The following is a 16,183-nucleotide window of genomic DNA, read 5'->3' as shown; positions in this document are numbered from 1 at the left end:
CTTTAGTTGCCATTCTCTTTTAAATTTAAATTCAAATCTGGAGCAGTAGGTGTAGAGAAATTTTGAGAACCACCTTCTTACCGAAATCAGCTACCTGAAGTGTTGGCTGCCAGATAGAAATGGCCAGGGCTTTCACGGCAGCCCCTGGGTCAGGCACATTTATTACCCTGGCTCCTGCGATATAATTGCTTTGTTTGCTTTGGTGAACCTGTTGATGACTAGTTTTACTACTTGATAACTTGAGGTTGAGAACGCTTTTATTATCTTCATATTCCCACCACGCACCACCTGCACAGGACCTGACACAGCGATGGTCACTAAAAGTGGATGGAAGGAAAGGAGGGAGGGAGAAGAAGGGGAGGGGAGTGGGGGGAGGCGGGCTCAGGAGGGCACCTGCTTCCACGCCTGGCAGGTGGCTGTGGGGGGTTGGGGGGTATTCTGCTCTTCTGGAAGCATCTGCCTCCTCTGACTGAGGACAACTCTATGCTGTGGGCTGTGCTTTCTTCCTTCTCACGCCCCTCCCCCCCCTTCCTTGCCCCTCCCCCCCAGTGGAGCTCCCCTCAGACCCTTGTTAAGGTCAGTCTCTTTCTCTCCAGAGACACAATGAGCATTTGACAGTATTTTGTAAAGCAGGCTAGCATAGATTATCTTTTCCTGCTCATTTTTCTACCAGCCTGGAAGGTAATGCCCACCTGATTTCCACCATCAGGAAGAAAATTCCTGACCCAGAGAGAATCCTGGGGAGGACACACTCCCTGTCAGAGGGGCTGTCATGGTACCTGGGCAGGGGCGGGGCGGGGGGGCGTGCTCGGCTGAAGGCAGGGGACACCTGCGGGTGGATGAGCTTCCAAGGCCAAGAGGAGTTGTCCTCCAGACACAACCAACAAAGCCGGGCTCAGGCTTCGGGGTCAAACTTTTTAGAGATGGATTCATCTCTAAAATTCTGAGATGAACGAAAGCAGCAAAGAGAGAAGGAGTGAACGGAAGCAAGTCTAGATTATCTGCAGGGCAGGCTGGCTGAGTTCCATTCCACGCTGACCTTGCTGACATGCTCCTCTGTCCCCTCTCCTCGCTGAGCCGTTGGCGTCTCGTCAACGTGCACAAGGCCATTTAATTATTAATCCGAGCAAAACATTATTAGGAAAGTTAAACGGCTGAGGGTGTGTGTGTACACGTGGATACTTTCTGGATTATCTGGCTGTTTTGTTTGGCGGTTCACCTTCCTGGACCCCTGCTCCTCTCCATTTGCGGAGACACCTTTAGTGATTATGCCCAGCGGAGAATTCCCAGGAGCCTTCTGGTTCCTTTCCTCGCCACTCCTTGGCTGTCTGTGGAAATGTTTATTGGCTGTGGAGGGCTCACGTACACAAGAGGTGACTGACCTTGACCTTTGAATGGACTGTGTATTTGCGACCAGGAAAAAGAGCAGTATTTGTGTTTGGTGATGGTTTTATGCCCTTCTGTCAGTAGAGAGTTCTTTATAGGGCTTGTGGATGGCCCAGGGCTCCAGGAACTCTCATGGTTATTTAGCCAATGATTTTAATGAGTCTCTATAAACTCATTCTTTTTATATTAATAACAGGGAGGGAGAAGTTGGGAGGTTAAATGTGGAGAAGGATGGGGTTTAGCTTCACTGCTCGGGGCCATTGGGCATTCTTCTACGGCATCAGATGCAGCCTGTTCTCATTATTGACTTCTTCCTTTGGCTGTCATTCTTTCTTCTCTTCCTTCCTTCCTTTCTTTCTTCAACATTTACTGCATGCTTACTATGTCTTGGACACAGTGCTAAGTGCTGACGATACAGAGATGACCAGCATGCGGCCCCAGCCCTCCTGGAACTTGATTGCATGGGGGAGGCAGAGGCAGATCTTTCCAAAACAGTGGGCAAGCGTAGAGGTAAGCTCAGTGGAAAGGCCCTTCACCCAGCTTGGCTTGGGAGAGAAAACAGAAAGCTTCCTGGGGAGATAGCTAGATGATTGAGTAGGATTGGGGCTGGGAGAGAAGCAGGGCCCCGGCCTTTACCTGCAGGCAAGTAAATCATGTAGTTTAAGAGCCCTGGAAAAGGAATTGGGATGAAGGATGTTGGGGCTGAGGGTTTTCCATGGCTGGATGACAAGGGGTTTTGACATCACCAGGTGTGGTTAGGACCAGATGGGCAGGGCAGCCATGATGCCTCCTTCTACCCTGGGACAGTACAGGGGACCCACCCAGGAAGCAGAGCAATGAGCCAAGATGCCTGCTCAGATAGCTGACCCGAGGGAATCCTGGCAGAAATGAGAGCCCACGTGAAGTCAAGGCCACCCTTGAAGGCCAGTGTTTGGGGTGAAGCGTGGTGTGAGGGTAAGCTGGCGGGGTAAAGAGGTGTGGGTGAAGTCAGTGCTCACCAGGGTGAGGCGACGAGGGCTGAGAGGTGGGAGAACGCGCCCGCTCTCACTGGTGCTACAAATGGTGCTGGGAGTTCAGGACTCAGGAGAAGTTCTTCTGGCCATCCAGGCAGGTGGCCGCGAGCTCTTAGGCTTTCCAGGGGCACAGCCCAACGTTGGCTGCTCCATGAGATAAAGAGAGCAGGAGGGCTCTCACAACATCAGGAGTGTAAGAGGGAGTCCGCAGAAGGATCCTTAATTCCCATGTTGTGGCGGCCTCGGCCTAGGAGTAGAAAGAGCACATAGGAGTCAGAAAAATCTAAGTAGCAGAAAGATAGCCTGAGAGTAACAGCCACTGTGGTAGTCAGTGTCTCCTCTGTGGCAGAGTGTTTCTTACGTATTTATTATGATTTTTATTTTTTCCATTATAGTTGATTTACAGTGTTCTGTCAATTTCTACTATACAGCAAAGCAACCCAGTCATATATAAGAATATATATAAAAATTATATATATTCTTTTTCTCACATGTCATATGTATTTCATTTAACCCTTACACAACTATAGAAGAGTATATGACGATAGACGTTATTACAATGCCTTCCTCTTATAGGTGGGGAAATCAGAGTTTGGAGAGGTCATGGGTAGGAAGTCATAGAATCACATTAGAACCCAAACCATTCTAATTCCAGAGCCCCTGATCTCAACTGCTCTCCTACTGTGAAAAATATTCAGTGCAGGCCATCTTGGACCTAACCACTGGACCACAGCCCACCAGCAATGGTGGAGTGGAGGAGTTCCTTCTGTGGCTCAGAAGTAATGAACCTGACTGGTATCTGTGAGGATGTGGGTTCGGTCCCTGGCCTCACTCAGTGGGTTAAGGATCCTGCGTTGCCATGAGCTGGGGTGTAGGTTGCAGATGCAGCTTGGATCTGGCATTGCTGTGCTGTGGCGTAGGCTGGCACCTGCCGCGCCGGTTCGACCCCTAGCCTGGGAACCTCCATATGCCAAGGTTGAGGCCCTAAAAAACAAACAAACAAAAAAACCAAAAAGAAGAAAGAAAGAAAAGAAAAAGAAAGAAATGGTGGAGAGGAGAGACTCTAGGGACTGGGATCTCAACACTGCAAGTTGTTATAAAGATGCATAATTTAAAATTTCCATTTCTTTAATTAGCATAGTCTTAGTGCATTAAAAAATACTAGTATTAGCCAAAAAACATATGATATAAGGGGAAAATAGGGATTAGAAGATGGGCTGTCCGAAGTCTGTTACCTTGATAGTTACAGACTGTGTCCCTGCAAAATTTATCTGTTGAAGTCCTTTCCCCAGTGTGATGTCTGGACCCTTTGGGAGGTAATTAGGTTTACAGAAGATCATGATGGTGGGGCTCCCAAGATGGGATGGTCACCGTTTAAGAAGAGGACGGAGACGCCAGAGAGCTGGCTCGCTCTCGTCTCCCTCTCCCTCCCTCTCTCTCCCTCTCTCCTCTCTCCCCCCCTCCCCCCCCCCCATTTCTCCTTTCTCTCCCCCTCCCCCCTTTCTCTCTTCCTCTCTCTCTCTCTCTCTCCATGTACATCCACGTGAGGACACAGTGCGAAGGTGGCTGTCTATAAGTCAGGAAGAGAGACCTCACCAAGAACTGAATATGCCCGCACTTTGGTCTTGGACATCTCAGCCCACCGAGCGTTGAGAAATAAATGCCTGTTGTTTGAGTCACCCAGCCCATAGCATTTTGCCATAGCAGCCCAGATGGACCATATCAGCAGGTGGTACCAGCAGCTGGGTGGACACACTCCCCCATGTGTGTGTCCATGAACTAATCTTCTCAACAGTTATTGGCCGTATCTTAAGACCTCACTCTCTACATAACATTTGGCTGTTCTTTTCCTCATTGACATTTATGATGAGTTGGTACAATCATACCTTTTTCAAAAACCTTCCAGGGAAAGTATTTGAGTTGCTTCTGCAGATGGGATGCTGGGCACTGCCCGCTATCTGCAGCCCCAGATGAATGAATGGGGAAGCGTGCAGGTGATTCTCACCACTGAGAGAAGAGCTAGGATCTGCAAAAACCACCGGGCTGCCTGCCTTGCTCCTTCCTTGCTCTGAGTGTCCTTGACGGGCCTGAGGGGACCCATCAAGTGTATCGCAGCTGGAGTTCCTCTGAACACTCACCAGACCCCCAAGCTGTGTGGTCTCGCAGGAATTTGCCACAGGGAATCTGGTGTGTGTTCAGAGGGATTGTGGCTGCAGGACCCTTGAGGTGGTGGAGAAACGTGTCCTGGAAAAACAGATGAGCAGAGAGCTGTGGCTTGGGAGGGGGACAGCAGCGCACCTCAGACGTCCTTCGCAGCCTTGCAGAGGAACCGCACTGCTTCTCAACTGGGTGGCCCATCCAGTCCCCAAGTAGGAGGGACCTGCCAAGGTCATCCAGTCCGGCACATCTCAGTCTGTTGGCTGCAAGTGTTTCATCTGGGAATTTTGTCCAGGGAGAGATGCTTACTCAGTAGGTGGCAGGTGAGGTGTCAGAGCCTGCAGCTTTAACAAGTTCTTGGGTGAGGCCAGTGTTGCTGGTGTGGGGACCACCTTTGGAAGAGCAAGGATTTGCTCTTGCCCTCTGTGTCCAGGTAGGCTGTCGGTGACCATCTTGGTCTCATAAGAAGCTATCCTGCTACAGAGGAGGACATGGTTCAGCAGCTTTCTTACTTTGCAGAAAGACCAAATCTCTTTAGTCAAAGGCCACTGAGGCCATTTGCCAAGTTCTGCTCTCAGTGGCGTTGGAGCTCCAGAGAAGCCCTCTCTCCTATCATAGTCTTTGGTTATTTAAAGGCTGCCGAGTCAGACCTGTTTTTGAAAGCACTGCTTCCTTCTCTGTTCTTACACCTGCATTCTCCAGTTTGGTCAGGAGGAGCGAAATTATGGGGGCAGAGTTGGCATTTGCAACATTCGCGTAGCTGCCCATCCAACCGGAACATCCTCCCACACCCACACTCTCCACTCCCAGCTTTCTAGTTTTCTAGAATAAAGGGGAGGGCGGATGTCATGAAAGTCCAAACCTGAAGGAGGATGAAAATCTCCACTTAACCTTTGGCCTCATCACGACGCTCCTCAGAGTCTCATCTTAGTGTTGATCACAGGTCCCAGGGGCCTACTCTGGGTTTTCTTTTTTCTTCTTGGCTTTTTATTTCTTCCAGTTGGGAGCCTTGGAGGCAAGGATGCAGCCTTCTACTTCAGCTGAGCAGAGGAAGGGGAATCACCCAGGTGTCAAGCCACTTCTACTTCTGTTTTAAATCCCCCCTGAGCTCTGCTTTCGTTCTGCCCTAGAAAGATCCGCTATCAGCTTTCTGTGCCTTTGTGTGACTTTAAATCAATGGGTTTCCTCTCTTCAGGGTACTTGTCTTTTCAAACCTTTCTATAAGTGAGGAATGAGAAGACGTGTCCTTTGTGAAAAGGCTAATGGTCTCCTGGTGACATGTCATGTTATGTACCCACTTGGAATGGCAGGGGAGGGGGCGCTGCCACTGACATTGCCTGCAGTAAAGAAGCCATGCCCCTTACAGGTTCACTCGGATATTCTGGGGGGAAGGATGGATTCCTCCAGGAGAAAGTGAACTTTCATGACAGTCTGTGCAAAGGTTTCCAGAGCACACAAGAGTGTCCGGAAGTGCACAATTAGCCTGACTTCACTCTCTGCAGAACACCCTTCATCATTTTGAGAAGGTAAAAGGAGACAACCAGAGCAGGGACGAGATGGCGACTTCTCCCGGTTTATTCTGACAGCCAGCATGCAGGGCGCTCAGTGTGGGGAATATGACTCACCAGCCTTGGTCATGACTCTGGGCCCAGGATTCTCAAGTGTTCCAAAATTAGCAGCCAGCCTTGTACACCCACAGAGTAGTAAGACACATCCCATTGAAAACACTCAATCCGTGGGTAAATACATGGGAAATGGAAGGTTAAAAGAGCTGTAGATTACTTTAGCTCTTTGTTCGCCTGGACAATCTTTCTGGAGAATGTAGGTCTGTCTGTTTCCCCATTGATTACCTGTTCGGTCATCCATTCAAGAAGCTTTTGTTGGAGTTCCCTGGTGGCCTAGTGGGGGAAGGATCTGGTGTGGTCACTGCTGTGGCTTGGGTCACTGCTGTGGCACGAGTTCAGGCCCTGGCCTGGGAACTTCTGCATGTTGCGGGCATGGCCAAAAAAAAAAATTTCTTTTCAGTATCTTCCCCGTGCCCGGCACTGTTCTAGGTCTGAGGGAGGCAGCAATAATAAGGAAATCCTTCCTCCTGTGGAGCTCACGGTTCGGGGGAGGGGGGCAGCCTTGGGCAAGGGACTTAAGCTCTTCTAGTTTCCTCATCTGTGAAGTGGGAATAGCAATGTACCTGGTTCATTGGATTCAGTGGGTAAGATATAGAGAGAGTACACATCAGGGGCCTGGTGCTTAGCAGGGATTTAATTAACATGATCTGTGAGCTGCTGCTGAGGAACAGTTGGTGTGGGACTAAGATTACTGGTGTCCTGATATGCTTGTTGGTGCCATGGTCGAATCTCCCCCAGGGAGCTTAGGACCTCGGCAATGCCACAGCCGGGAGCCTAGCCCCAGTGGGGATAGGACCAGAGATGCTGAGCTCAGCATAAGCCTCCACCCCATTGGCCAGAGCTGATCCCCAATCAGTTGATTTAAAGGAGGTGGGTAATCAGTTAGTGCCTGATGGTCAGGATGATGACGATGATGATAAAGAATCTGCACAAAGGAGTTCCATCGTGGCGCAGTGGTTAATGAATCTGACTAGGAACCATGAGGTTGCGGGTTCGATCCCTGCCCTTGCTCAGTGGGTTAACGATCAGGCGTTGCCCTGAGCTGTGGTGTAGGTTGCAGACGCAGCTTGGATCCCGCGTTGCTGTGGCTCTGGTGTAGGCCGGTGGCTGCAGCTCCGATTGGACCCCTAGCCTGGGAACCTCCATATGCCGCGGGAGTGGCCCAAGAAATAGCAAAAAAAGACCAAAAAAAAAAAAAAAAAGAATCTGCATAAAGAGTAACTCACATGTATAGTCATCCATTTTATGAACTCAATTTTACAGTCATCATCCATTTCCTCTTTATTACGGGGACCCACCCAATCTGACAGCTGCACAGGGAAATAGAGTCTGGGAATGCCAAGGTGTGTCCCCTGGTCGTGGTCCCACAGCTAGGAAGGAGAAAGTCAGATTGTAAAGGCAGCATCGCCCGCCTTCAGCTAGTAAACCATGCTGCCTCCTAGCCCTGCAGTTTCTCCCCTGGGTCTCCTTCTTGGTGAGGTTTCTGGACACGTGCAGGCACTGGTAGCTTCTGGTTGGAGAGCTCACGTAGAAGTCCTTATGGGCATCTGTTAACACAATCTCATGGTATTATCATTATGTGAATGTGAGTTTCTCAATAGATCCTACTATTTCTGTATTCTTGGTGACTTCCAAGAGCTCCTTCTGGTTAGAAAAAGTAGAGTAGACCCCTTTCCCCAGTGAGGATCTGGCTGCTGGTGGTGTTGGGTGGAGGTTAGCAGGCAAAGCCGTTTTGAGAAGGTGGCTTCCATATCAGCTTCTGTTGTAGGATTCCAGGCAAGTCCTGAGTTAGCTCCACCACCAGCCAGTCCAGTCACTCAGCCCCATTCATAAAGGTCAAGGCTTCTTCCTCAGTCAAAGAGAAAAGGTTTAAACACACAATGAGAGGGAGCTGTTGCTTTAATTTGTTGACAAGGGACATCCATCATCTTTGGGCTTCCTTCCGGTTCTGTGATTCTAGAGTCTGAACAATCTTGAGCTGAAGATAGTTTGAAGTTGGGCTAAAAAATCCCAGTGGGAAGAGAAGAAAGGGAACCTCTTAGAGGGCTTGCAAAGCGAGTGGGGCGAATGAGAAAAGCTTTGAGATTTTTCCATTCGGAGAGCTGCTTGCCTTTAGAGTCATTTTTTTCAGCTCTGCTGGGTTCACCTTTCGACAAGGCATGCTGCTCGAGATTTAAATCAGCTCATTTGTCTGGCTAATTGGTGTGGCTTGAAAGTAGCAAAAGAGCAGGTAATCTGAGGGCTGGCTCCTCGGCTGTGCCTGAAGCAACCTGCAACAGACCCGATTTGCACGTCCCCAATCTTCGTGGGCCTTCGGTGGCCTCCTTTCCCAAGCCCAGGGAACAATTCCCCGCCCTTTTCCATGGTCTTCTTGCTGTCTCAAGGTGTCATGAGCCAGACAGGCCTGGCGTGATTCCACCAATAGTTAGCTATGTGACTCGAACATATGCAACCTCTCTGAGCTTAGTTTTCTTACCACCCCCCAAAATGTGACCACACTAACCTGTAAGCTATTACAGAGTTACTGCGAGAGTCAAGTATGTCTATATGTACATAATCATACTTATTTTTCCTTTTTACGGCCACACCTGTGGCATATGGAGGTTCCCAGACTAGGGGTCGAATGGGAGCTTCAGCTGCAGGCCTACACCACAGCCACAGCAACGCCAGAGCCGAGCCACATCGGCAACCTATGCTACCAGTTGCGGCAACACCAGATCCTTAACCACCTGAATGAAGCCAGGGTTCAAACCCACATCCTCATGGACACAACGTCAGGTTCTTAACTTGCTGAGACACAAGAGGAACGCCCATGATCATAGCTGATTGAAAAGCTTTTGAGTAGGCATCTCGTACATGTAACCATGGGAACTTAAGTTGTTTAGTGTCTCTGTGCCTCAATTTCCTCATGATAAGATGGAGATAACAATACTACCTACTCCACTGATTTGGAGCAGTGATTAAATGAGTTGATACGTGTAAAAGGCTTGGAATAGTCATTGGCAGGTGGCATGTGCAACGTGTTAGCTGTCAATATTATCATTACTCTTACGCAACACACCCAGCATAACACCTGGCACAGAGGAACGCTAAAGACACACTAACTCCCTGCTCACCAACACCTTTAGTAGCTGCTGCTCCTCTGAAACTCCTTTCTCTCTCATGGTCCTCCTTGACCAAGCTTCTGTCCAGCTAATGGGTGCCTGGAGTTGCCCAGCAATCGGGCATTTAAGGCTCTTGTTTCGTGGCCCAGGTAAGTCAGCAGGTGCATCCGGAAGAGACCAAAGGGCTGAGAAGGATCAACCACTTTCATTGCCTTTGTTCCATTGTTTGTTCAGAGCTCTAGCCTCAGGGACACCCCAGAAAGGGAAACCAGACTACGTCTCAGGAAGCAGGCAGGGGTGCTGCCTTCCTGGTAGGAGGTATCCCCAAAACAGATTGGACCCCTATATTTGTTGGCTCTTGGCACACGCCAAAGGAAGCGCTAGATGAGACTTGGTAGGGATGTTTTCCTAAGCCCACACACGAGGCAGGATGCGATGACTTCCAGTCCCAAGAATTCAGCTCTGCACGCAGCACTAGGCTTCCGCTTGTGGGCAAGGGCTTCTGGCACTGGGGCCTTCCAGGGAGGATCACTCCGGAGAGGCCTTGGCGAGGGAGGGGAAGCTGGGCCACTGGCGCCACTGACCACTCCACTGGTCCACACTGGCTGTGCTGGGGCTGCACGGAAAATCCCCTCTCATCAATCAGCAGAGTCAACCATCTATGAGGCCCTTAGCTGGCACAAGGCACCCTAGAAGGCACATGGAACCCAAGGCCTAACCAGGCCCTCAAGGAGGTCAGGAATTTGCTGGAAGGAACCGAAGTATTTAAAAAGTAAACTAATAATAGCAGGATATCTGAAGTCATCTGCTTGTCCTTGTACATATCAGTGACCTGTAAGACTCTTTAAATTCCTGAGATTCTAGGTAGAGCAAATCCCACTAGCAGAGGCGTAATAACAATAGCAGTATCTGCTGCATGCTAGGCACTCTTCTAAAGGCTTTTATATATTATTTCTTTCCATTTCCACAATGACTGTTTGTAATCAGCATAGTTGTCCTTATTGTTTTTCTCTCTCCTCTTTGTCCCTCCTGCTTTTGGTGGAAAGCAAATAGTATTCATGGTGGAGAATGATCGTAGGCTGGGAATTTACCTTTGAGTCATTGTATTTCATGGCGCAGAAGAGCTGGAAGGGGTTTTAGAAATGGTCTCACCCAATTCCTTGTCTGGCAGATGAGGAAATGACCCAGAGGCTTAGCACATCTTCTAAGGGCTTGGTGGTAAAACCTCAGCTGGAATCCAGGTCTCCGGACTTCCTGTTCAGGGCATTTTTTACACCGTCATGCCAGGCCATTCCATTTGCCCCACTGATACCCAAAGAAGTTTGGACTCATTTAGCATGGGAGCGACAGCTCTAAGCATAGGACAGGCTGTTAGGCTCAGGAGGGTCAGTCAGTCTTCTCCGGCTCTACTGAGAAGCAAACATAGAAATGTGAGCTTAACTTACTGTAGATCTGATAGGGGGAGTTAAGACATCTTGCAATCTTTCTGGAAATCTCCTATCTGGAAAGCTTATAATGTGATTCCACAGGAAGGCGGAGCCGTGGTCCTTCCTCTTCTTCAGCAGCTGGGTCATAAATGCTGCTCGGAATATTTTCACTCTTCCTCCTACCATCTATCTTTCTGGAAAGGAGAGTAGTGACAGCCATGCAGTCAGCAGACTATAAATATTGCACTTAACCCTCTGTGAAACTAGTTTTGAGAAGCTTTACAGATAACATGGCTTCGTCAGCTTCCCTGGAGAGTTCTTGGCGTTAGTGCCGTCATCTTAGTCCAGGCTTTTGGTTGCGCACACCAGAAACCCCACTTGAAAGAGTTTAGGCAAAATGCATGGAATTCAAGGAAAGGTCGAGTATCCAGATGAAGCAAAGCTCAGAGATGCAAGAAGCCAGGCTCAGGAACCACAGAACCCAGAGACTTCGGGACAAGCCTTTTTCTCGGCCTCTTGTCTCGGATTCTCACTCAAGGTGGCTTCCCTCCCCTCTCCATGGCCATACGTCCATCTGACAGTCTCCTTCACCAGAGATGACTTTTCCTGATGATCTCTCCCATGGGAGGGCTGGTGTGCGTGAACAATGACGACCAGGGTGGTTCTAAGAACGTGACAATTCCAATATGATCACATTGTTTGTCTGGGAGGAAAGCAGGTCCCAGAAGACTGGGAGGTATTTTATGAGACAAGGATATCCTCTACCCCCTCCTTAGAGATAATGAGTCTGAGAAGAAAACGAGATGCGGAGGGAAAACCCCTGAGATGTCCAAATACAAACCTGGGGAGCGGGATGTGCCCGGGAAGGATATCCTTTTTCCACAGTGACTGCCCATCCAGTGGGAAAAGCCCTGTAGGGCATCTTCTTTGCCTGGGCCCCCAAAGAGGCACACCTGGGTGTGTTAGGACTCGAGACGGGTTTTGAGAGCCGTCAGCTCCCCCCACCCCCACTTCCAAACCCGCTCTTCAGAGAACGAAACTAACAATCCTGTAATTTTATCTGTATTTATAAATCCCTGATCCTTTATGCAGTCTTTTTTCCACTCTGCGCTGAGTCTGAATGTTGCTATTTTCACAGAGGAAATCAGAGGAAAGCGGCTATAATTATAGGTCAAACACCAGCTCCGGAAGCAGCGAAGGCAGCAGGGAGCCGAGGGCCCTGGGCCCTCTTCCGGGTTGCACGCTGGCCCTCTCCCCCTCTTTCCTTGGGCCTAGGTCAGCTCTTCATATCCTTATCTCATATCTTTTCTCCCTTTTGTTTGCCAGCCCAGCATCTCACGAAACAAAAAGGGAAAGTTAGAGCTACGCGCCAACCACTTAAAACTGTGTGATGCCTGGGCAGGCCTGTCCCTTGGAGATAATTCAAATGGAAAAGAAAAGAGAAAAAACAAACCAGCATTTCAGGTCATTGGCCTTTTTAAACAGACCGCCGGCAATATTTACTCCTCCTGAAATAACAGAGTCACATGAAATAAAACTGTGTTCGGTAAAGCCTGCAAAACAAAAGGACAATTTACAGGCTGGCACACTCACTGAGGGCCCTCTGTCTGCTGGCCGGATCGGGGCCTCTGCTTCCTGGTCTCCTGGCTGCTTTCTGCCCAAGGCCTGCGGGAGATCTGCGGGGGTCAAGGTCAGACGGCCCCGGAGACCCTGCTGGACTTGTTTCCCCCTCAGAGAATTTGGGAAGATGGCCAGAGGATTGAGAGCAGGGCTGCTTGTGGCAAAGGTGGCCTGCACCACAGAACCGTAGCTGGGAAGCCCAGGATGTGGACATTCCAGGAGCAGCTGCCAAGGGCACCCATCACCCTCCCACCCAGTCAGCTCTGTTTCCTCTCTGTTGTCCTTTACCCCTGCTTCTTTATCTGTCACCTGTCACCTGCCCTCGCTCATCCACTGGGCTCCGTTTTCCCCTCACTCTTGCTTAGAGACCCTGCTTTCTTTCTCTCCCTACCTCTTCGTTCTTCTGGGGCCCCTTGTGGAGCTTTATCATCAGTCCTGCTGTGGCCTGGGAGGGCCAAACAGAATTCTAGTTATCGGGTTAATGAATGTGTGGTCACGGGCTGGGCCTGGGGTCATGATGAGACTCAGACCCCACCAAGGGCTCCAGGGAACCTCAGCCCCATTCTTTGAAACTTTTCCCCTTCATTGCCCAAGATTCCTTTTTTTAAAAAGCCAAAAGTTTTTTTTTTTTTTTAAATCATTATATTTGTGAGCATGTTATATTTCTCAGTGCCTTTCATATCCATTGATTTAATCTTTTTTTCTGGTGTCGTCTTTTTAGGGCCACACCCGCAGCATATGGAGGTTCCCAGGCTAGGGGTCCAATTGGAGCTGTAGCCTCCAGCCTACACCACAGCCACAGCAACGCCAGATCCTTAACCCATTGAGTAAGGCCAGGGGTCAAACCTGCGTCCTGTGGATGCTAGTCAGATTCATTTCCGCTGAGCCACGATGGGAACTCCTGATTTAATCTTTGTACCTTGGGACGTGGGAAAGCAGTTGAAGAAATGGAAGAAGAAAGATGTTTGGCAACATGTGCAAGGCAGGCAGACACCTCGGTTCCCTGCTCCCTGGGCTTCTATGCTCCAAAAACGAGAAAATGAGACCCACAGCAGACGCCAGAGAGGGGCTCTTCCAGAATTCAGGGTGAGACATACAGCATTAGCACGAATCTCTGGCTTATCAAAGTCGGACACTTTGTTCAGCATGGACTTGGTCGCCTGGAACTTCCTGCCATCGATTTCCCTGTGGGTCTAAGTGTCCTTCCTTGCCATCAACAGCCCAGCAGAAACTGCTCTCATTTTCTTTTGCACGCACCCAAGTACGGACAGGAAGTGGGAAAGAGGCAGCCAGAGGTGTGCATCACATTCTCCATTTTTTGCAAGTGTTTCGTGGTTGTAAAGACAATTACGTTCAGGACTCCAATGAAGTCTGTCTATCAACCGCTTGATCAACTGACCTGCCATCTCTTTGTCAACAGATGCTGGGTCTCAGCACCATACTAGGTTCTGCTGTGTCTGTGGGAAAAGCAGACCTCCAGAAAGGGAGGGTAGCAGAACCTATGTGCTTTCCCTTCCAACAGCCAGCACCTGCATCTCTATCTCAACAGACTGCTCTCAGGCTGTGGGATGACCTTTCCTGGGTCCTCTGCCAGCAGAATGGCCTGGACCATATACACCCAGGGAGCAGCCTTCAACCAATGAATGACAGGGGCAGGGTCCGAACTCTGCTCTGAGGTCTAATGTCCACTGTTGCCCCCCTGTGGGGCAGAGCTCAAGTTCCCCTCTGTGGGTCCTCACTCGGTATCACTCCCTTCATGGCCTCGATGTTTCCCTCACTGCTACTGGTTTTTTCCTGGAAACACATCTTAAAAATGGCTGGCACACCAATTCTCGCCTTAGGATGTGCTTGTTTTATCTTAAGCTTCTTCCCACGCTGGGCTCCAGGGTCAGAGTGGATGAGGGCGGGTGGAGGGGCCAGAAGACCAGGTCCTCCTTCAGGTACCAGAGAGGGACATCATTCCAGCTGAAAGTCCCAGGGGACAAGGACAGCATGCAGGTGAGGAGCGAGACCATGGCCCAAGTCTGCACAGGATCTGGCTCCCGCTCAGAGAGGGAGGACTGATGGGTCTACCTGGCATTTGACACCTTAGGGGTTTCCAATTCAAAGGAAGGTGGAGCCAAGGCAGGAGAACAGCTTATCCTCACAGGGGGACAGAGGTAACAGCTGCGAGGCACTTGTCTGCGGTGGCTTCTGGGGAGCAGGCGTCCATGGGCACATGGCAGCCACCATCCAGGATGGCCAGAAAAAAAGCCAAGAAAGGGAACCAAGCCCTGCTGCTGCTACAACACGGATGGACTGTGATGAGGAGGAACATGCTAATTGAAAGAGGCCAGACACAAAAGGCCATGGGTTACGTGAGCTGCCCTGGCGTGAAGTATCCAGAACAGGCAAAGCACAGAGACAGAAGGCAGATTAGTGATTGACAGAAGCTGGGGGGCAAAGAGAATGAAGAGTGACTACTTAGTGGGTATCGCAGGGCTTCTCTTTCAGTGATGATGATGTTCTGGAATGAGGGAGCAGGGATGGTTGCGAGACCTTGTGAATAAACTAAAAACCGTGGAATTGCGCCCTTCAAAATGGTGCAATTTGTGGTATGTAAATTCTCTCTCAACTTTTTAAAAAGGAAGGCAAGAATTGGGAAAATTTAAGGTGATAGAAGGATGACCCAAGGTCTGAATCCACCAGAGCTACAAGCGAATAAAATTTGGTTATTTATGTTGACATCGTCATCTGGTACCCGGATTATTCCCTGTTAGGCTGGCGATTGGGACCATTAGCGATACGTGAGGGTCGAAGGCAGTCCGCCCTTGCAGACTGTCCAGGGTACAACCTCTGTGTTGTACGGGGTGGCCCCGCTCAGGTCCACACTTCTGTGAACTTCTTCGGCCCTTGGGATTCCCGCTGCCTGAGATAGAAAGCTGAGGCTTTTCTCTAATTGTTTCCCAAGTGCTCTCACAACACTGGAAACTCTCTGAGGATAGAGACTGTGTCTTTTTAGGGAACTGGGGACTCCCTCTTCTCCTACCCTAAGCTGAGCACCCAAAGGTGGCTCTTGACCCTGTAACCTTCTCATGCTGACTCTAAACTGGATATAGACGGGGGCCTGACAGCAGGGCCCACCCTGTGTGAGTTTTGGACTCTACGTTCTGTTTGCTGCTCATCTCTTCAGATTCTTCTCCAAAGCTCAGGGGTGGTTCGTGATCAAAATCACAGAGATTTTCCTCATTTCTGTCCTGATACTGGTCCTTCAATGGGAAAACAGGCTTGATCTCTGGAGGTCACATGTCACCCGCTTTTTCTGGGTCATGATACACTCCTGTGTGGAGCAGACTGACTGTGACAATATATTTGATGTTAGACTCCAGCAAAATTGAGGCCTAAGCAACAAAGCCAGTTCAAAAGTCACTGCAGGGAGTTCCCATCGTGGCTCAGAAGAAACTAGTCTGACTAGCATCCATGAGGACGCAGGTTCAATCCCTGGCCTCACTCAGTAGGTTAAGGATCTGGTATTGCTGTGAGCTGTGGTGTAGGCCGCAGATACAGCTTGGATCCCAAGTTGCTGTGGCTGTGGCCAGCAGCTACAGCTCTAATTGGACCCCTAGCCTGGGAACCTCCATATGCCAAGGGTGCAGCCTTAAAAAAAAAAAAAAAAAAAGAGCGCTACAAGTTTTCTCTTTCAGTGGAAGGAAAAGGAATTAAAGTATAGAATTTAGCTCCCTCCATTCCAATTCCTTCTTCATTTCCTAAACTTTCAGGAATAAAAAGAAATCATTTCTGGGAGTTCCCATTGTGGCTCAGCAGGTTAAGAACCTGACATGGTGTCTGTGAGGATGTGGGCTTGATCCCTG

At 49.6% G+C, this 16,183-nt stretch overlaps 1 long non-coding RNA gene across 2 annotated transcripts in view; it reads right to left on the bottom strand.

Annotated features, from left to right (window-relative positions):
* Window positions 240-16,183, bottom strand: part of LOC106505045 — a 51,821-nt gene continuing 35,877 nt past the window's right edge. For both annotated transcript variants that reach the window (XR_002336046.1, XR_001299108.2), the window contains exon 2: window positions 240-2,646. This is a non-coding gene — a long non-coding RNA (uncharacterized LOC106505045). The remainder of the gene's footprint in view (window positions 2,647-16,183) is intronic.

The sequence above is a fragment of the Sus scrofa genome, chromosome 9, assembly GCF_000003025.6.
Source record: "Sus scrofa isolate TJ Tabasco breed Duroc chromosome 9, Sscrofa11.1, whole genome shotgun sequence".
NCBI classification, from domain to species: domain Eukaryota; kingdom Metazoa; phylum Chordata; class Mammalia; order Artiodactyla; family Suidae; genus Sus; species Sus scrofa.
This window is presented reverse-complemented; position numbering and strand designations above follow the sequence as displayed.